The sequence below is a fragment of the Octopus sinensis genome, linkage group LG2, assembly GCF_006345805.1.
Source record: "Octopus sinensis linkage group LG2, ASM634580v1, whole genome shotgun sequence".
Lineage (NCBI taxonomy): Eukaryota > Metazoa > Mollusca > Cephalopoda > Octopoda > Octopodidae > Octopus > Octopus sinensis.
The window spans coordinates 82,008,038-82,031,131 of NC_042998.1; the positions used below are offsets into that span (position 1 = coordinate 82,008,038).

At 36.3% G+C, this 23,094-nt stretch overlaps 1 long non-coding RNA gene across 1 annotated transcript in view; it reads right to left on the minus strand.

Annotated features, from left to right (window-relative positions):
• Nucleotides 1-564: 564 nt before the first annotated feature.
• Nucleotides 565-23,094, minus strand: part of LOC118762288 — a 28,386-nt gene continuing 5,856 nt past the window's right edge. The window contains exons 2-3 of the long non-coding RNA XR_004998041.1: nt 15,451-15,458; nt 565-594 (exon numbers count right to left, since the gene is read on the minus strand). This is a non-coding gene — a long non-coding RNA (uncharacterized LOC118762288). The remainder of the gene's footprint in view (nt 595-15,450; nt 15,459-23,094) is intronic.

The following is a 23,094-nucleotide window of genomic DNA, read 5'->3' on the forward strand; positions in this document are numbered from 1 at the left end:
CTCTCCTTCACTAAATTCTAATCACAAAAGAATGGCCATTGAAATGGTGATAATACAGGCATCGTCACAACCTTTGAGCTGAAAAAATAAAAGAGTAATTCCTTAATATCATTAATTCTATAAAAGCGAAGAGATTTATTTGACCGTTAGTATCTATATATTGCTATATTCTTTAATGCTGACCTGAGCCGTATTTTTCATGACCAAAATACTACAATTTACTGATTATAAATAAGTAATACATTAAGAAAGAGTATAGAATATATAAGTATATATTTATATAAGTATACTCTTTTACTCTTTTACTTGTTTCAGTCATTTGACTGCGGCCATGCTGGAGCACCGCCTTTAGTCGCGCAAATCGACCCCGGGACTTATTCTTTGTAAGCCCAGTACTTATTCTATCGGTCTCTTTTGCCGAACCGCTAGTTGACGGGGACGTAAACACACCAGCATCGGTTGTCAAGCAATGCTAGGGGGACAAACACAGACACACAAACACATACACATACATATATAGTATATATATATATATATATATATATATATATATATATATATATAGTATATATATATATACATATATACGACAGGCTTCTTTCAGTTTCCGTCTACCAAATCCATTCACAAGGCATTGGTCGGCCCGGGGCTATAGCAGAAGACACTTGCCCAAGATGCCACGCAGTGGGACTGAACCCGGAACCATGTGGTTGGTAAGCAAGCCACTTACCACACAGCCACTCCTGCGCCTATATAGCATTGAATAATGAGAGGGCGTTACCTTTGCTTTGTTATTATGGTAAGAAATCAACTGTTGTGTTTTTACCAATTATAATACATTTGTGAGTTTCATTTTCACAATACCAGACAATACGTAGTGATTAGTAAAAATCTTTTTTTTCTCAGCCATTAGATATATTGTGTTGACTGATAAATGTATCAAATCTTCAACAGCAGTGGGAGCTTTACTTCAATAGTAGAAGCCTGCTGTCATAGAAATTATTCATAAACGTAAAGTATTCCAGACAAAAAAGTGGGACGTAGAAACAGTAATAGCGAAATAGAAATATATAAACGGACAGGGAGCTAAGAGAACGAAGTTGATGTATTTTATGAGAATAATTGCAAGACATTTTGACGACGAATACGCGAAAAAGTATATAGATAAAAACAATTACAAATGCAGTATATTTGAAAAAACTGAGGAAGCAGGTTAGAAATATAGGTCAGTCTTAGCTTCTAATGATAAATTTTAAAATGAAAATTTTTAGCATATTTTAATAATCCTATATCGGAACGAATCCAAAATAGGTTTCTCTCACACTCTCTTTCTGTATGTATATATATGTATATATATGTATATATATATATATATATATATATATATATATATATATATATATATATATATATATATATATACACAATGGGACAAGAACGCAAAACATCCGGACAACTAAGTGATAAAAAAGGGACAACAAAACATCAAAGATAGACGATACAAAGAAAACAAGGACGGGTCATTCGAAGTTTTCTATCTTCAGTCAAGAACAAGATTATCCTCGAAATTTCGGTTGATTATTCTTAAGATTGCTCCAATCTGGCCAACGCCAAGGCAAATCTAAGCTAAGAGCATTAGATTCTTATTTCTTTATTGCCAAACGGGGCTAAACAGTGGGGACAAATCAAGACAGACAAAGGGACTAAATCGGTTACATCGACCCCAGTGCGTAACTGGTATTTATTTAATCGACCCCGAAAGGATGAAAGGCAAAGTCGACCTCGGCGGAATTTGAACTCAGAACGGAGCGGCAAACGAAATACTGCTAAGCATTTCGCCCAGTGTGCTAACGTTTCTGCCAGCTCGTCGGTGGCATTAGATTCCTTGGAAGAAAGCATTGAATGTGTACAAAAACAGACAATGTTACACAAATATAAATACAATAAAACACACACACACACAAAAAAATATTGGACGAAAAATCTAGGTTAAATGATTTCGGTCTAAACTGAATTGAATACAGAACAAATATCAAAGAATTCACTCATTGGATGGTATTTCTTATGAAAATCATCTTTCCAATTTCTAGTCCCAGTTATCTTACAAATCACAATTATCTTAGAAATATAATGTTGAATTTGAGCGAACCATTAAACCTTGAATCTTAAAAGAATAGTTATTGTAATGCTAACGGTGAATACGAAAAAAATATATAAGTGTGTGTGCGTGCGTGTGGAAACACCTTAAAATTTCAAACAAATTTATTTTAATATGGGTAGGACCGCCTTTGGTAGTAATTACAGCTTGAATTCTACAAAGTGTGGACTCGTACAAAGTTTGAATTATTAATTTTTGTCTATTCTTCAGCTAAAATAGTCTCCAGTTCTTGTAGTGATGATGGAGGAGGATATCGACTGCTTACTTGTTTTTCTAAAATGCATCATAAATGTTCAATAATATTGAGATCTGGAGACTGTGGTGGACAGATGAGATGTTCAACTTCACTAGAATGTTCCTCATGCCATTCAGTAATAACTTTAGCTGTGTGAATTGGTCCATTATCATCCCGAAAGATTGCGTTTCCCTCCGGAAACAGTTCCGCGACCATAGGATGAATTTGATCAGATAAAATGCTTAATTAGTCTTGATTATTAATTCTGTTATGAAGGGAAACCATTGGGCTTGTGGATTTCCATGATATAGACCCCCAGAACATCACAGATACTCCTCCATGTTTAACAGTTGGAAGAAGGCAGTCTGGGTCAAATGCTACTTTTGACTGTCTCCACATATATACTCAGCCGGTGATAAAGGATAACTCGTCCGTGAAAATAACATTCTTCTACTGCCCTACGGACCAATTCTGTAGGTTTTTACTCCACTCTAAATGCTTTGCAAAATTTGTTTTTGAAAGTAGCGGTTTTCTGATTGCAGCCTTCTCGGGGAATCCGGCTTTGTGCAGCTCCTGGCACAGTTTTTGTGGGAACCGGGTTCTTTAGGTGGTCATTAAACTCTGCAGTAATTTGGGGGTGGGGGGCTGTACTTTTGTGATTCTTTTTAACAATTGGCGTAAGAGTCCGATGATCCCTACCTGAAAGTTTTGGTTTTCTTCCGGAGTTTTGTTTCGACGAGAAGGTTTTCCCCTCTTTCTCAAAGGCTGTCGTTACTTTCATGGCAGTACTTCTTGATACACCAAATATTTCGCCTGTTTTCGCTACGTTAGTACCTGCCATACTGGCACCAACAATTTGACCTCTTTGAAAATCCGATAGATTTGTCATTTTAATGAATTTTAATTACCTTCTTCTGATGATATCCGAAAAGAAATAGCAATTTTAGCAAAACATATTAACCAATATTAATAATAAATCGGGAAACATAAAAATAACAAGCTTTTGACGGTTTTATAGATATATCAAAATTATGATGCTAGGTGTTTCCATTATTTTGTCCAACCCATGTATATGTGTATGTGTTTGTGCGTATAAATACCTCTTTGAGGGCATTTATAAGGATTTAATTGACTCCTTCTAAAGTTTCTTTTTTTGGTGATTGGTACAAATGGCAGTAAGAAATTAAGAAATAGCGGGGCGCCTAGTAATATCCGTCTATGACCAGCAGCCAGTTCTGAACTGTCATCTTGCAATGCTCAATATTCTCAATAAACAGTCTACGAACCTTAGATCTTCTGTTGGTGATAAGAAGGTTGATAAGAGAAATTAGAAATGATTTACAAACCTATGACCCCACACACTGTTCCATTCCACGCCACTGCAAAATTACAGTTGTTCTTCACGTAGCTTATTCTTCCTGCAGTAGTGGCAATATGAAATTTTTCATCTTCTAGGTCTGATAAAATACTTGAGAAAAATTATATTAATATACTTTGTTGAAAATCCTTATTTATTGCGACTGAAGACGGCAGTGTATTTAAAATGATGTAATGATTGCACTGTTCATATAAAGGGAGCTGCTTGAAACGGTCGTATTGAATTAATTCTTGACATCCTGATACTTATTTGACTACACACACACACATACACACACATACACACATACATACATACATACATGCATATATATATATATATATATATATTCATATATACACAAGTGGCATTGCTATCTAGAAGACCCGAAAAGTGTCAGGTAACGCTAAGTAAGTGCTATGGACAGACCGTAGTTAAACTCTTGGTTCGATAATGGTACGAGGGAGGAGTCTAATCTGGGTCTTGTATTAGCATTCACATATATATTAGACAAAATGACATAACAAAGCCAAAGCTGTGAGGAGTTTTCAGGATATTTATAATGAAATAGTCTTACAGATGTTTCTGGGATATTATGGATATCCGTTCATCAGAGATGGCGTGAGAAATATTTGATTTCGAATTATCATTGAAAAGGAGGAGATAGAGAATGTAGAGGGAAACAAGAGAATGAAAGTAGAAATAAGATATATAAAGATATTGATAATGAAGGGGTATCCATAATAACACAGAAACAGCTGTAAGACTATTTCTTAATAATGTCCTGCAAACTCCCCACAACCTTGGCTTTGTTATCTCATTCTGTATTTGTATATATATATATATATATAATTGATATAGGATAAAAATTTTTCGGGAAAAAAATATTATCAATGGCCAGCATATCAAAAAATGCCTTTAAAGGTTAAATTTATAAATAATTTACAAGATAAGGGCAGAAGAAAAATTCTAATGCCAAATATGCTGAAACAAAAAATTGTCGATAACCATTATAATTTATGCGTCTCGAAACAAACCGATAGAAATCTCTAAAAAATGCGTTATTACCGTATTGGTCCAATTTCGGGGTTAATTCATAAGAAAATTTTCCCCTCTTCAGCGGCAAATACGCGAGATATAAGTGAAATACTTACTCATACTTAAGTATAAGTAAGTTTGGGTATGAGTAAGTATTTCACTTATATTTCGCGTATTTGCCGCCAAGGAGGGGAAAATTTTTTTATGAATTAACCCCGAAATTGGACCAATACGGTAATAACGAATTTTTTAGAGATTTTTATCGGTTTGTTTCGAGAGGCATAAATTATAATGGTTATCGACAATTTTTTGTTTCGGCATATTTGGCATTAGAATTTTTCTTCTTTTCCCCTTATCTTGTATAAAGTATATATATATATGTATGTATGTATGTATGTATGTATGTATGTATGTATGTATGTATGTATGTATGTACGTATGTATGTATGTATGTATGTATGTATGTATGTATGTATGCATGTATGTATGTATGTTTGTATGTATGTATGTATGTATGTATATATATATATATATATTACATATATATATATATATATATATAATATATATATATATATACATACATACATACATACATACATATATATATATATAATATATATATATATATGTACATACATACGTACATATATATATATATATATAATATATATATATATATATATATATATATATATATATTTATATTGGAAGAATTCACAAAAAAACAAAAGACGAAGATAGGTGGTGTAGAAAACAAACAGATACATCAGTATAACGCTCGGGAATTGAAAAATTCTTTAACGTTTCGAGCCTACGCTCTTCCACAGAAAGGAACACAGAAAGAGACAAGGAGAGAAACAAGGAGTGAAAAAAATGTGTGTAATGGCTACCGATCTATCATGGCGAATGCCGGACAGAAGACCCACACACGAGAGCTTAGCAGTAGGGGAGATAACAAAGTAGTAGTGATCCCAAAACGAAGGTGCGCGTATGTGTAAGAGAGTACGTATGTGCGTGTGAAAGCGGGCTGGTGATCTTCACGTGTGCGTTTGTGTATGTATGGGTGTGAAAATGTGGGGATGGGAATCGGTCAGTGCTGGTGAATGAGTGGTGGTGTATTGTGATGTGATGTGTTGTGTGGTATAGTGTAATGTGGTGTGGTGTGATGTTATTGGGAGGTAGAGGAAGTGGGAGTGGTGGAAGCACGGGTGGGGTATGAGTTAGGCTGTGGGTTGTAGTAGAGTTGGGCTATGTGGATAGCCAGAGTGTTGAGGGTAGAGTTGGGGTATGTGGGAGAGGGTGAAACGGATGAGATGGCGAGGGATGGGAAGGATAGGGAAGTTGGGGTAGGAATGTGTAGGGGTAGAGTGGGCTTCTGGGGGAGGGTTCACGATGAAGGGGAAGGGCAAGGGGAAGGTGGGTGTGAGACAAGAGAGAAAGAGAGTAAGAGAGAAGAGAGAAAGAGAGAAGTGAGAAAGTGAGTTGGAGTGAAGAGAAGTAGGAGTTGGAGTAAGAGAGGAGAGTTGGGTGGGAGGAAGTAGGAGGGATGGAGAGAGAGGTAAGGGGAGGAGAGTTGAGACCATGTGACACAAAGGAGCGAAGAGAGAAAATTAATCCCTGTTCACGGCACAAACAGGAGTCCGGATGGCCTCTGTGCAAGGACAATCCGAACAGAGACAGGTGTTGCAAAGAGTGACTGGTAGAGCGGAAATGCCGTGAGACCGGGGTGTCATTGCCGAGACGGATATCTCGGATCTGTTCCGCGAACCGGTCAGCCAAGTGGCGTCCTGTTTGTACAGAGAATGGTACAGAGAGCAAGAGATGCAATTGATAATATTGGTAGAAGTGCAGATGAAGGAGTCGGTGATGTGATAGGGTCGGTGATAGGTGCCGGTGAGGAGGGTGGTGTTGGGGAGGTAAGGGCAAGTGCGGCAGCATAGACGGGAGCAGGGAAACGAGCCAGGTTGGGAGGTTGGGTTAGAGAAGAAACTGTGAACCAAGTGGTTTCGTAGGTTGTGGGCTCGTTTGAAGGAGGGGGGATCAGTTAGGGAAGATGTGTGAAGTGGACAGGTCGGACTGGAGATGCCAGAAAGCTCGGAAGAAGGTACGTTGGAGAGGTAGGGTAGTGGGGTGGTGGGTGAGGTGAAAAGGGAGGCGAAAGACTGCAGGGCGGGTTCGGGGGGAAGAGAGCAGATGCACGGTCCATGGAACGTGCTCTGGCAAGGGTGGTGTGGATAGTGGTGATGGGATATCCACGTTCGATGAAGTGGCGAGTCATGGTGGTTACTACAGAGCATGCGTAGACGGAGGAATTTGGAAAAGGGGATGGAAAGCTTAGTGTGTTTAGGATGGGAGGAGGAGATGTTGAGGTATGAGTGTGAGTCTGTGTGTTTGTAGTGGATGGAGGTGGTAAGCGTGGAATGATGAATACTGACCGAAATGTCAAGAAAAGAGACAGAGGTGTCAGACATAGTGCAGAAGTGGAGGGAAGGATGGAAAAATTTGATAACAGAGAGGAAGGAGTCTAGATGTTCGCGGGAGAGTGAGGTTGCACCGATACAGTCGTCAATATAATGGCCATATAGTTCGGGAGTGGGACCTGTGAAACTTGAGAATATTTGGGCCTCAACGTAGCCAACGAACAGGTTCGTATAGTTGGGGCTCATTCTTGTTCCCATGGCCATTCCCGAGAACTGCTGGTAGAAATCGCCCGCGTACGAGAAGCTGTTGAGTGAGAGGACGAGTTTTGCCAGACGAACGAGTGTGGAAGTATTGGGTTGGGGGTTGGGTCGGAGGTCGAGGAAATGCTTGAGTGCTATATATATATAGAGAGAGGGATATAAATGATGGTCATTACATATTTTTCCTTTATGTAATTACCATTAATTAGACCTTGTCTTGTATAACACTCTGTGTCAAATTCAGTTATACTTGAGGGCAAATACGCTTTTACAGCATACATTGGTGATAAACTATAACACCGGACCCTGCCATAAGAATACTTGGAGTAATTTGCTAATCTAAACTATATTATTAGCCTGGTGTGCAAACAGAGAGCTTATGAAGTATTTTGCCCGAATTGATAATCTCTTAACAACAACTGTATATGTATATATAAGATTAGTGCTATCTTAAAAAAACAATATCTCGCAAAATGACGATTTGATAAATTAAACAAATGTTAGAAGCTGATATTTAAATACATCGTTTATGAATAATTCAGATGAATAATGTTTGTTAGTCTTAAACGTTGCATATGCCAAGGTAGAAGATCTAGGTACATCGTTTATAATTAAAGGACACAAATAATACCTCAGAATATTATTTAACGTTAAGATTGTCCGAGATTCTAAAATATACTTAATTTAATTAATATTTACATACTTCTTAAATTATGAATAATTCAGATAGATAATTTTTAATTGCATGTCTTCAACGCTGCTTATAGTAGTTAAAATATTTGGGTACGGTGTTTTTAATTAAAGATAACAGAATTTTATTTCAGAAAATTTATCTTAAGTTAAAACTAACCGACATTATGAAATATATTTAATATATTTTTTAAAAAGTTGTTATAAGTCATAAACATATACTCTCTCTCTCCTCTCTCTCTCTCTCTCTCTATATATATATATATATATATATAATATATATATATATATATGTGTGTGTGTGTGTGTGTGTGTGTGTGTGTGTAAACAAAATAATCATAGTTAAAACTCTAAGATTCTAGTTGAATTACATGACTTATAATTTTAATAATCTTACTAATATATATTCACTGAAGTCTTGAGATATTCGAGCCAATTATTCCAAGTAAGATCAGACTGGTACAGAAGTGTGTTTCTAATAGGGTAGATATTTGAGCTATTGGCTAAGTTAATATGTGTAATGCAGAAAGTGCAAGAAGAAACATCGGAGGAAACGTCATTATATAATGAATTAAAATAATATTAATTATTGGCCAATACTTTAATTATTTATGAAGGCAATCACAGAAGACAGCCTCGGAGACATTTCGGTGTTATTGCAACTTCATCAGTGATGTAGTGATAGGATAGGGATTTAAGGGTAGGAAAATATAATTATATATTGAATAGTAATTTGATCAGTAACTCTATCGAGCATTGAAAAGGTAAACGTTATGAAGGGATGGGAATGATGTTTATATCCTAGAGATCTTGTATCAATCCATGGAAAAACTGGAAACCAACAATTCAAACTCAACAAAATATTTGTCAATTTATCGTATATGTTACTGCTTTTAAGAGGAGTAACTATAAGAGAGGAAAGTATTCATCAGGTGTTTTCCCTTGCACTAGGTTCTCAACTGTGAATCATAATACTGACGTTGCTATATAATACGTCGTATCTTTAACATTAAAACCTGGTGGAGCTCAACCATTTTTAGATATTTTCACAACCGATCCGGAGGGAAGAGCGAGAACGAAAGAATCTTAGAAAGAAAGAGAACCGGAAGTAATACCACGAGGTATTTTATTTTGCACCATATTACCAAGTTTTCGCTTTATATTCCATCTTGTTGGAATTACGTGCATATAAGTGACAGATAACGAACCGAGTTTTCGACTATTTGAAGGTTCACCTTTAACTCAGTCATGAGTACTCTCATGCATAATATATATGTTGCGAAATATCCTCTGTGCACAAATACATATGTAATAAAGTAAAATTACAAGGAATGACGGGTAAAAAAACAACCTAGAAGCAATACAAAAATGATATTGGGCAAAGTGCTGGAAAATAACAAATAGAAGAAAAATATTGAATACTCTGTGGGGTTAGGTTGTTAGTCTAGCACACCGCTCAACGTGAAGCAGAGCGTGGTTCATCTGTACCACTGGTGGTGTCGTTTCTTAAGAAACTGCTCTTACAAACTTCCAAGATACAGATAACAGTTTCGCAGCGTGTAACCCTTGAGCACATCTAATATTCAGTAACACCACTACTGAACTGAAAGTATGCTTAGAATATTTCTTTTAAGAACCGGTGAGAAAAAAGGGTCCCAAAATTGTGATTAACTCGTCAGAAAGTTACTCTATACGTTGCCCTGTTATTTTATAGGTTTACATCATTTTATTCTTCAATTGTGCTCGACTCATAGAAAAAGAGGTTTTGAGAGGCTAAATCTAAAAGAATTGAATTCTATTTATCTTTCCCACAGGTTTCAACGTAGAGATTAAACATAAAACATGAGCCATGATTTTATTTTCACCTTCATTAAATCAATCATTCCAAAAGCAATAAAACAGCTTTGCAAACTGGGGTCAATAATCTCCTGTACATCAACGTTGATAGAGTCCAATATTCCATAAATTCTCACGCCACCTACTTACTTGCAAATCACAAGTAAATCAAGAGGTTTCGGTTTGCTAAATTCTGTCTGCTAGAAACAGCAGAAGATTTTCAATTGAAGACCAGCGTCTTTACAAAAAGAACGATACAATGTTCTAGATACATTATACGCGATAAAAGAAAACTTGACAGATTTAGCTGGGGACATTTTTATCTGATATCTACTCAGTTCTTATAACAAGTCTAAAAAATATATATAACTTATTCCTTTCTGGAAGAGTGAATGCAGTAAACACTTCAAATACATTTCCCCTTAAACATAAGATTCTTTAATTTCACTACAATGTTACAGACATAATTAACAAAGACCACTTATTAATCTATTCCCCTCAACACCAAATCTCCTAAGTTTTTCTACTTTTGATGCTGTTTACCGTGTTGTTTCACTCACAAGATATTATTCGACTTGGCCCCTTATTAAATTGGTGTAATGGTGGACGTGAGGGAGTTTATCGTTTTGAAATTATTATACTGACTGACTTCAACAAGTTCTTAGCCGACAGTTCTTAGCCAAAACTATTCTCTATTGCTTTAAACAATCCTATTTTTTTCTAGATTTAAATAGATTACAGTTTGCAGAAAGCAGGTTACTGCATCCATTCCCAACGGAGACGGCTATGCAATTGATCAATAACATTCTACTGAGGATATATCTCAGCATCTGTCACACAAATTCCATACAACTACGTGGAGTTGTTGCTACATGCATACATATTCTAGACGACATGTAAGATAAAATGTAATCATTTGTTATTAACGGATTACCAGCAGAGTTCAACTATTACGTTAAAGGCATACTGCTTCCCCACCCCCGTCTTCTTGATTCGCAACTCTAACGACCTCATCTACGTCGGCTACAACAACTCTGCATCTTGCATTCCCCATCCATCCTAGACTGTCGTCTGTGTTTTTTTGTTGTTGTTGTTGTCTTTCGTCATTTCTGCTGTCTCTCACTACTCACTACACTCGAAACGGTACAGCTTCTATCATTCTTTAAAAAACTGGCAATCATCAAAAACTCCCATACGATTTATGGTGTTGTTGTTGTTCGTGTTGATTATAATCACCTCTGGTGTAATCAGTCAAATATAGCACAAAGTCGAAGGAATTCCATAATGTATTTGAACAAGATATCCCGTGCCTCAGCCCATTTGAAGCATTTCAATAGCCAATATAATGAGACTATCAACACCTCGTGTGCTTTCTTTTTTTTTTGTTCTTTTCATTTTGTATGAAAGTAGGTTCTGCTGAAATTGCAGCCAATTATCCATCAAACTCCTCTTGTCTGTAAAGAACTGCACGATGACTAATGGAGTCTTAAATATACAATATGGCCTATCAATGTTTTTCTCCTGCGTCGAGGGATAAAAACTAAGATTGAAGGTCAACAACACCGAAACATATAAAGTGGGACCAACCACGTTTGAGGAAACATACTTCGTCTACAACTAATTTGATAAACAAAATATGAGCTTAAACAGTTATTGTTGTACTCTATTCTATGTACATTCTTTCAAATATTCAGTAATTTGTATGTCAGATGTATAAATTCACATAGCGGTGTTTCACTTTAGGTCATAGTGGCAAGGAACAAATTAATATCGCACTCCAACAAAACATTCAATTAATCGATGTTTATATAAACTCAGTCAACTATGACGATACATCTCAAAATTATAATATATCATCCGTAGTCGAAACTAGAAATGTTTACTTTCTTCATCCAAAAGGAAATTATTCCACTGCTATAAACATATTATAAGTGGATTATTAATTGTACTATTTGTAAGAGTGTTAGAGGTTGTGGTGTTGTTCCGGGCAGTGTCAGCAGGATGGGTTGTGTTGTGGTTATGGTCTAAAGGAAGGGTATCTGTGCTGGAGCTGTGTGTGTGTTGAGTGCTCGTATTACTAAAGTTGTAGTTATGAGTTTTGATAGTAAAGCGAGAGCTTTTGTTTATTAGAGGCTGCTACAATAGATTCGAAATTGGGTGAGGTAGAATAAGATAGTTAAACGTTAACCTATGGTCCCACACTGGTGAAGTTATTACATGGTTCCATCTTCTAAAAATCAAAAACTCATATTCCTTCAATTCGACATAAATAATTACTACTCTTCTATTTATCCTAAACTCCTTAATCAAACTCTTCTTCTAGCTAGGAACTTTACTAATCTAACCCCACTAGAAATTAACATAATACTTAAAACCCGCAAAACCCTTATTTCATTGAAAACAAACACTGGTGCCGGGCCAATAACTATAGCAATAACCATAGCAACCTATTTGACATAACCATGGGATCATCAGATTCAGCTCAGGACACTGACTTAGTTGGACTATATATACTACATCAGCTCCACATACACTTCCCTAACATCAAGGGAGGCCTATACAGGTACGAAATTTAGTGAGCGTGGGTGTTTGTTAAGACATGTGCTTCCCAACCACATGGTTGTGGGATCAACCCCATAGTGTGGACCCTTTTACCATAGCTCCGGGCCAATCAAAGCTTTTTGAGTGGATTTTGTAAAACGAAAGGGAAAAAATGTTTTATATATATGTGTGTGTGTCTGTGTATATATATACATATATATATATATATATATATATTATATGTGTGTGTGTGTGTGTGTGTGTGTGTGTGTGTGTGTGTGTGTGTGTCTGTGTCTAATATTCCCTACAAAAGTTTTTCACCCGGTGTTGGTTTCTTCGATCTTAACTTAGCGGTTTGTTGCTGGCGGTATTCCAGTGAATACATGCTGATGGTGCCATATAGGTGGAATTTATCGAATACCAAAATAATCTTTTCGCGCAGTTAATAATATAAAAGATGAAATGATATTGATAACTATTTCGATTTCAGCAGGAAGATTGCAATTTCTTGACCATATCGGGTATTGGAACAACTATTAAGAACGGATAAATAAATCAGTCGGTTTAAAGAATGAAAAGTAAAACAACGAAAGATGAAAAACACAAGATATGAAGAATTACGAGCAGGATGAAGAAAGAAAGGATGATGTTCTTTTGTTTTTACCCGAAGAAAGCACATAAAGAAAAAGACAAGATGGCGATTAATGAAAAGAATATGTTATAGAGGTGGGAATTAAGGTGCTATGCAGTTGTGTCTGTGTGTGTTACGAAGGGGTGAATGGATACAAAAATGGTTCTTATGAAATGATTTTCTTTCCAAAACCTTTAATAAAAGCAAAAATAATAAGCATAGAAATAGTTACACGTACATACACACACACACACACACACACACATATATATATATATAGATATATATATATTATATAATATATATATATATATATATATATGTGTGTGGTGTGTGTGTGTGTGTGTGTGTGTGTGTGTGTGTGTGTACTACGTTATATATATGCATTTATTTATTTATTATATGGATAGCATATACTCACACCGCACATACAGACACATATATATATATGTATATATATATACATAAATTATATATAATATATATATATATATATATATATATATATATACATATATATACATACACACATATATATATATGTGTATATATATATAATATATATTATACATACACACACACTCACACACACATTTGTATCGCATCGCTCGGTTTAACACCGGCGATGAAGACTATCTGCGGTCGTTCAACCTGCTGGCATTTCACAATACTCTATCACTGAAATCACACGCTACCATCATAAAGAAAGCAGATATATCACTCCAGTTAATATAGATTTGGTTAAACTAAACCTTTGTTATTAAGACGATGGTCATGGGTGGAATAACTTTGTCTAAAGCTTATTCTTTTTTGAAATTATATGGATCTAAAAGTTTTTCATATATGCCTTTAGTTGTGTTTGCACTGCTACTCTCAAAGGAACAAGGTTCGTAGCTGTGAGTTATCGACAACGTGCCTCTAATACTGGCCGATTTACCCGTAAACAATTTAATGAACACACACCCAGGTATTACACAGCCATCTTCTCCGTTCATACCTTATGGTGATTAAATTTTGTTTAATCTTTCTATCTGTCAATCTATCTATATATGTAATAAAATTTTGTGTGTATGTACACACACACACCACACACACACACACACATATATATATATATATATATATATATATATATATATATATATATATACATATATATATAATTTAACGAATGAGATAAAAAATCCAATGGTGTGAAAGATTTCAGAACATTTATGAATAGAAAGTCATACAGCTGTTTCAGGGATATTTTATATATCCCTTCATCGGAGACGGTGTGAGAGGATGGTTAAGCAATAGTTATTCTAGATAAGATATGAAATAGAGAGTGAGGTGGAGGAATGAAAATTGACGTGAGGTATGCGGGGATATTGTATCTGCAGTTCCATTATTTAGACAGAATGATATACATATAAGATTCGTGTACACACACACACACATATATATATATATATATATATGGAACAAAAACGCAATAAAGGGCATTAAAACGTTCAGACAGATAGATGATATAAAGGCAGACATTAGATTCCTTGGAAGAAAGCAGCGAATATATAGACAAAAACAAGGACGGAAAAGGGCAAATGTTACTCAAATATAGTAAAAATAATAACAGGACATAACAACAGGTGTATTTCGACTAAGGACGAATTAAATTAAGGATTTCACTGGCACAGGGAAGAATATCGATTTTGTACGGAAAAAGGCCGGAGGAAGAAAGAAAGATCAGGCTTGGCCGAACGCCGGTCACGTGGGAAGAGAAGAGAGAGAAGTAGAGGCAGAGGGACAGAAGAATTAAGGATGGGCGAGAAAAAATACAGGGGCACAGTGAAGTGAAAAGTGGAGGAATAGTGAGCAAGAAGAGAAAGCAAAGAAATGTGAGAGAGAGGAAATGAAAGAACGAAGAGTGTAATGAACGAATAAGCGTAAAAAGACATAGAGTCATACAAGATTTAGAAATGTGTATACTTACATATAAGAGACCGCTATATATTTGAATATGTATATGTAAAATACAAAATGGGGATGAATGCAAAACATCTGGACAGTTAGGTGATACAAAAATCGGACAACAAAACATCCAGATAGACGATACAAAGAAAATAAGGATGGATCATTCGAAGTTTTCTTTCCTCAGTCGAATACCAGATTATCTTTGCAATTTCGGCTGATTATACTCGAGATTGCTCCAATCTGGCCAGCTCCTCTTTTTCTTTTACTTCTTTAAGTCATTTAACTGTAGCAATGTTTGGGCACATCCTTGATGGCCTTAAGTCGAACAAAACGATCTAATTACTAATTTTTTGTTAGCTTGGTGCTTATTCTAAGTTACGGGTACGTAAACACACTAGCACCGGTTGTCAAGCAATAGTGCATGACAAACACAGACACAATGACACACACACACACACACACACACGCACACACAAACGCACGCACCCACAAACATTAGTAAAGTATTGCAATAAAAATTCTTGGCAGTTATCAATTAAGCACTCAGTATAAAGGAATAAGTTGATATTCCGAACAAGTAGTTACAAGGAAATGTACGTAGAATACAAATCTCAGTGAAATCCGACTATATGTAGAATTTAAGAAATTCACAGTATTAGGAACAATCAATATATACGAAGAAAATCATTTCTTTATTTTAGATGACACCTTAAAATCCAACAATTGTTTTAGTTGCATTACCTTATACATATATGCATTATATATATATATAATATATATATATATATATATATATATATATATATTATATATAATTTGCCATCAAGATGTAGGACAAGATACTGTGATAGCCTGGGCTTCCGAGGCCCACAGCTCTTCAATATCCTCCCGAAGAACCTAAGAGACCTGCATGGGGTGGATGCAGATGTCTTTAAAATGAAACTAGATCCCTTCTTGTCAGGTATCCCAGATGAACCAACTTCACGGCAGGAGGTGCAGATGAGGGCAGCTGCAGCGAACTCTCTCATGCACCAAATGGCAGTTGCTAAAAAGCATTCGTGAAGTAAAACCATGTAGCAACACCAAATGGCGGTGCCCCAGCATGCCCACAGTTCGTGAGCTGAAACTAGAATCAATCAATTAATCAATCATACATATCTCTCTGTATATATATATCATATAAATAATATAAAATACAAATGCATATATACATACACATATGTATATATCTACATATATATATGTATATATACATGCATATATGGGCACAGGACATCCAAAAAACGTAGAGACAATGAGAAACGAAAATATAAAAAACAAAAACATAGAAAACTGAAAAACAGAAACAGAGAAACAAGACATGCAAGATACAGAATATTCCCTTTATCAGTTGTCCCCTGTTTTATCTACTCCGCATTCGAAGGAAAAGACAATATGCGATGTCGTTAAAACAGTCGTTCCTGCAAAGCAAATTAAATAAAATTTGGGATTTTTTGCGTAGGGTGAAAGTGGTAACAAAAACATGACAGTGAAAACAAAACAGTAAAAGCAAACGGTAAAGGTTGCTAAGCCAAGATTATGTGAAGTTATGAACGCTGGAAAAGTGAACTTTGAGAAGAGACAGATAAAAGCACGTCTTGTCTTTAGGAAGGAAGTGGAAGAAAGAAAGATGGATGGCATTTCGTCATGTGTGAGCAACGAGAGAGTCAAGGAGGAAGAGTGAGAAAGAGAGAGAGAGAGAGAGAGAGAGAAAACGGCGAAGGGGAGAGGAGAAGAATATGGAAAGGGTGGGAGAGAAACACAGAAAGGAAGAAGAACAAGAGAGGGATATAGATAGACAGAGAAGAGATAAAATAAGAATGCGCATCGTAATTATTAAGATAAAACTTACTTGGAAAAGGATGCGTGGCGTTCGATTATATAGTAATATAAATCTATATATATAAAACTCTAGTTGTGTGAGTGTCTGTCCCCTTCGATTTAGATTCCTAACTCCTCCTACATTTTGCGGTGCAGTTTAACCAAATTCGAGTATCTTATAGTCGTGATTCATATCGAGCCCGTCTGACTATTAGCGCGCGTCAACGATGAGTCTACGATTTTAAAAATAATTTAACATCATTTTTTATTCCATTTTAATGCATAAAATGCATCGTGTGTCGATGGCGGCGGAGTTGGCGTCCACGCTCACAGCTGCACCTGTTTGCTTCTCCCCCTTCCCTCCCTCGTGAAGCTGTGGGGAAGGGAGTGTAAAGAAATCAACGTCGTAATGCGTTGTGAAGGAGACCAGCGTTCTTTTAAAACAACGACTTCACGGCTTGAAGACACCAAAACAAAAATGGCTAAAAAAGCCCGAATTGGCATCTATAAGGAATGTAACTCTCTAAAAATGCTTATATAGTTATTTCCCTTACAAACCCGGACAACGCCGGGCGATACTGCTAGTAATATATAAATATACGCATATATACATACATATATGCACATACCTACATATGTATGAATATATACATGCATATATGGGTACAGGACATCCCAAAAGACGTAGACACAATGAAAAACGAAAACATAAAAAGCAAAAACATAATTCATACACACACATACACACACTGTAAGAATTAAGATTATTATATAATGGTTTCAAATTTTGGCACAAGGCAAACAATTTTGAAGGGGGTGGGTTATCAAATACATCGACCTCAGTGCACAAATGGTACTTGTTTTATCGATCCCGAAAGGATGATATGCAAAATCGACACCATTGGAATTTGAACTCAGAACGTTAAGATGAACAAAATACCGCTAATCGTTTTGCCCGCTGTGCTAACGATTCTGTCAGTACGCCCTACCTGTATTTAAGTTTATTATATGATAGCAACAGCCTGGGTTTCAGGGGCATACAGCTTTTTAATATTCTTCCAAAGAGCCTCAGGATCCTGCACAAAGTGGATGTAGGAGTTTTCAAATTCAGACTGGACCTCTACCTGTCGAGAGTCCCTGATTAACCTACCTCATGGCAAGAGGTGCAAGTGAGGGTAGCTCCATCAAACTCCATTCTTCACCAAGTGCTACATATTAGAGGAGGCTCTCAGTAAAAACAGTGTAGTAAAATGGCAGTGCTCCAGCATGGCCACAGCTCTAAGCTGAAACTGCGTAAGAAGAAATAAATTATTATAATGAATCATATATACGACTCTTGATAATCTCGATGGGTAATTAAAAGAATGAAAATTAGAGATAAGAATTCTACGTGATACTTAAACGAAGCTTAGATACTTTGCATCGCTAAAATTAATTACTTAATTCACTATATTACGCACTTGAATAGAAATCAACCTTATTATATAATAATCAATTAAAAGATTATTATAATTTATAATTGAAGTATATAAGTTTCTATTAAGCATTACGTAGAATTATTAAGTTTTTATTCTTTAGTTATCTATTAGGCATAACGTTGAATTCTTATCTAGAGTTTTGTTATTTACATATCCAGTGACGTCATCAATTTTGGTAGATAAATATGCTCGTTTACTACCTCAAGTTTCTTGTTTTCTTTTAAGTAGATTTCAAATTGTCAAAAAATATGGAATTAATATGGTATTTTATATTTTATTTATAAACTAATACAGTTATTCAATGACGTCGCACTTTGATTAATGAATGAATGTCTAAAGTTAAATTTAGTTTGGTGTTTTGTTTTTGTTAGCGTCTTTTATCAGCTAAAAATTTATTCAGATGTTCAGTTAGAATTTCTTCAATTTTGATTACCTTGATAATGTTACGTTGACAGAAATTGTTTCGTATATATTATTATTAATTTTAATGAAATTCATGTATGAATGTATGTATGTATGTACGTATGTATGTATATATGTATCGTATGTATGTATGTATGTATGTATTGTATGTATATATATATATATATATATATATACATATGTGTGTGTGAGTACGTGTATATGTGTGTGTGTGTATGTATATATATATAGTATTAATAAACTAAAGGAATATTAATAGACTTTATTGGGTATAACACATGTATACATGGCGCCCACAGCTCTTAATATACCTGGACTTGAGGAATTATGTTCGAATAACTTGTATCTGACATATGATCTTGCAATCGAGATCCTTATACGTATATGTATATAGGTATATATATGCATATATATATATATATATGTGTGTGTGTATTATGTGTGTATATGCATATATGTGTACGTATATGTGTATGTGTATGCATGTACATATATATATATGTATATGTTTGTGAGTGTGCGTGTGTGTATATATGTATACACGTATATATATTTACTTATACGTATATGCGAGTGTATGAACAAGTGTGTATTTGTGTGTTAAGCTTTGCACGGACGTGTTTATCTGAGTATACGAGTTCCTATACGTATATATGTATATATTTGTCCATAGGTATGCATATGCACGTGTATCTAGTTGTATTTATATGCCCATGCACTTGGATGTGCGTGTATGAGCACTCATGTATATGTGCGTATATATATCTGCATGCATGGCTTGGCTTCGCGAACGAAGATCAGGAAGGCTGTCCACGTCGCGTGCATGCACGCTCATGACTGATAAGTCCAATATGGGAAAGGCAGGTCTGTGAGCAGTGTCCACAGACGAAAGTAACATCCGGTGTGGTGTCAGAGGCGGCTCGCGCCTTTCTCTTGCGTCTCTTGTCTTTAAGTGTGTCTCTTCTTTGTTCCTCAAACTTGCTGACTGCGTTGAAGATCGTGTGGCGCCAGACATCACAGTCCGTAGCCAGGTCTGACCAGCATTGGTGGTTAATTTGACATGCTGTTAGAGACTTCATGAGGCAGTCTTTGTAGCGCTTCCTCGGAGCTCCTCTCACTCGGTGGCCGGTGGATTGCCAAACAGGACAATCTTTGGAAGGCGATGGTTCTCCATTCTGGAGACATGTCCTGCCCATCGGAGGTGGTACTTCAGTAGCGTAGCTTCAATGCTGGGGATCTCGGCCCGCTCCAAGACTTCAATGTTTGTGACGAAATCACTCCAGTGAATGTTGAGGATGGTGCGGGGACATCGCTGGTGGAAGCGCTCGAGAAGACGGGTGTGACTGCGGTAAGTGATCCATGTCTCTGAGCCGTAGAGAAGAGTGGTGAGAACCACTGCCCTGTAGACACTGATCTTTGTTTTGTTCTTCAGGCCATCATTGTGCCAAACACGTTTGTACAATCTGCCAAAGGAGCTATTTGCCTTAGAAAGTCTATCCTTGCATTGGATGAGATGATGCATCCCATGTATATAAACTGCTGTGTTAATTTCAGTTCGGTCCCGCAGATAGAGATGTGGGGTGGGTGGTATTCTTTTTGGGGTGTAGGTTGGTGAAGCACCTCCGTCTTCTTGAGGCTGACCTCCAGGCCAAAGAGCTGCGAGGCATCTGAAAAGCAGGACGTGATGCGTTGCAGAGCTCGCTCTATGTGGACGACAAGGACAGCGTCGTCTGCGAAGACGTTTCTTCGAGGGTGAGTGGTTTGTTGAGCTCCTCTTTTAGCGGAAGTTGAGGAATGCGAAGGATGGCAGCACTGAAGCAGGCTTTGGAAGTGCTCGGACCAGCGAGCGAGGATGGAGGTGTTATCGGTGAGGAGGTCTTGTCCATCTGAACTGCGTAGGGGACTCTGAACCAGGTGGGTGGGGCCATACACTGCTTTCAGAGCCTCATAGAAGCCTCTATAGTCTCCAAGGTCAGCACACAGTTTCTTTCTCTCTCTCTCTCTCTCCACCACACACTTCTGACAATTACAATGGGTATATATATATATATATATATACTATTAGAATCGCCCGGCGTTGCTCGGGTTTGTTTCGACCCACTGGAATTGGAATTTTTGAAAAGTTAAAATTTTGCATTATGTAGCTTGTTATTCGCTTCAAGCGAACATTTTTCTGGTTGAAATACACGGAAAAGTGGCGACACAGCAGTGACAAAATCGTAAAAAATAGGTATTTTCATAGAAAAAAGCACCTTTTTGATGTAAATAATTTTTGGTGTTAACATGGTCCGATTTGAATTTTATCTTCTACGGAAGGAAGAGCAACCCTTCTTCTATAATACTCTCAATTTTGGTCAACTTGCGCCGCAGTGTCTCGGAAGAGATAGTGTTAGTTGAAGGCTACCAAACCTGGCGCACACAGACAACTTCAGCTTTATATAGAGAGAGATAACACACACATTAATACACATACATACACACACATGTATGCATGCATGGCTGTATGTATGTATATATGTACATCTGTCTACTTCTTGCCATATTTTTATCCTTCACTTCCTACACACACACACACACACTCGCACACACACAGACACACACACACGCACACACACACACGCACGCACACACACACCTTCTTAGCTTACAATTTCTTTCTTTCAACAATTGACAACTGAAGTACGCTCGCAAATTAATAGTACAAAAACTTAGCGACAGAAAGTAAATTAAAAACCAATTTACCTTTTCTGTTGAGTTATCATGGCAATTCGACCATCTGATTTCCTTAAATCCGTCTCTTTTCTTCAACTGAACTTAGTTCCTATCGTTTCTTAAAGTCCTTTGTGAAATCGAGGAGTGTTTTTTTGTTATTTCTCGAGAAAGTTTTGTTTCCTCGACACTAAAAACTAACGGGAAGTAGACAACAGTCCCAGTACAATTGGTGTAATAGTGTAACTCATAATGTGAGCGGCTAGCATCTACTCGCCATATGTCAGTGAATTGCTGGTGTGTGTTTGCAAATGTGTTCGAATGAGAAAGTGAATTGTGTTTAGCGCCTTTGTTAATAATAACAAACACACACGTGTGTTTGTGTGTTTGAGTGTTTGTATGTAGTTGTTTGAAACGTTTGTGTTTGTCACTGTCATATATGTATATGTTTGCGTGTCTATGTGAGTGTTGGAGGAGTAAATCGTTATGTATTTATTTGTTTCTGTTTCCTCTGTTTTTTTTTGTTGAGGAGTGGTTTGCAAAGAGAAAGTATATGTATATGTTTGCGTGTCTATGTGTGTTTGTGAGGAGTAAATCGTTATGTATTAATTTTTGTCTCTGTTTCCTGTCTGTATTTTTTTGAGTAGTGGTTTAAGGTACACTTGCAAAGAGAAAGTAGGAGAAAGTGTGGAAATAGAAGGAGTAAAGCATTTGAAATGAGAGAGGGTAATCGTAAAATATTGAGTTTTCTCGAATTTTTGATTAATTGGGGGTCAAATTGAAAAAAATTGATATGCCATGACCCAGTGGAATGTACTCCGAAAAATCATGGGTAAATTCCAATTGAAGAAATTGTGTGAGGAGTATATCGTTATGTATTTATTTGTTTCTGTTTCCTCTGTATTTTTTGGAGTAGTGGTTTAAGGTACACTTGCAATGAGAAAGTAGGAGAAAGTGTGGTAATAGAAGGAGTGAAGCACTTGAAATGAGAGAGGAAAATCGTAAAATATTTAGTTTTCTCGAATTTTTGCTTAATTGGGGTGAAATTGAAAAAAATTTATATGTCATAACCCAATCGAATCTACTTCGAAAAATCATAGGTAAATTCCAATTGAAGAAATTCTATATTGTACAAATGTATTAAAAAGAAACATAGTCACGGGCAGAGAAAATCTGCCTTTTATCATAAGAGATATCTGCATGTACATATGTGTCTAAGCAAAACAGAAGAAATTTTCCTCTAAGTATTATCATCCCTTCAACTTCTACTTCCTTTTCCTTCTCTTAACAGTTACAACAGCGAAATTTGATTACGTCATTTTCTCTAAACTAAAATGTATACTTTCCACGTTCATAAATGATTTTTTTGCGTTTAAATAATTTTTTTCTCTGATTTTATTTATTCTTGAATTTGAAGGACATATAGCGGTATGTAGACCGATTCAAGAAATCTCTAGTGAGACTTTTTTATTGATGTACCTGTAGAGAGCCAGAACGGGTG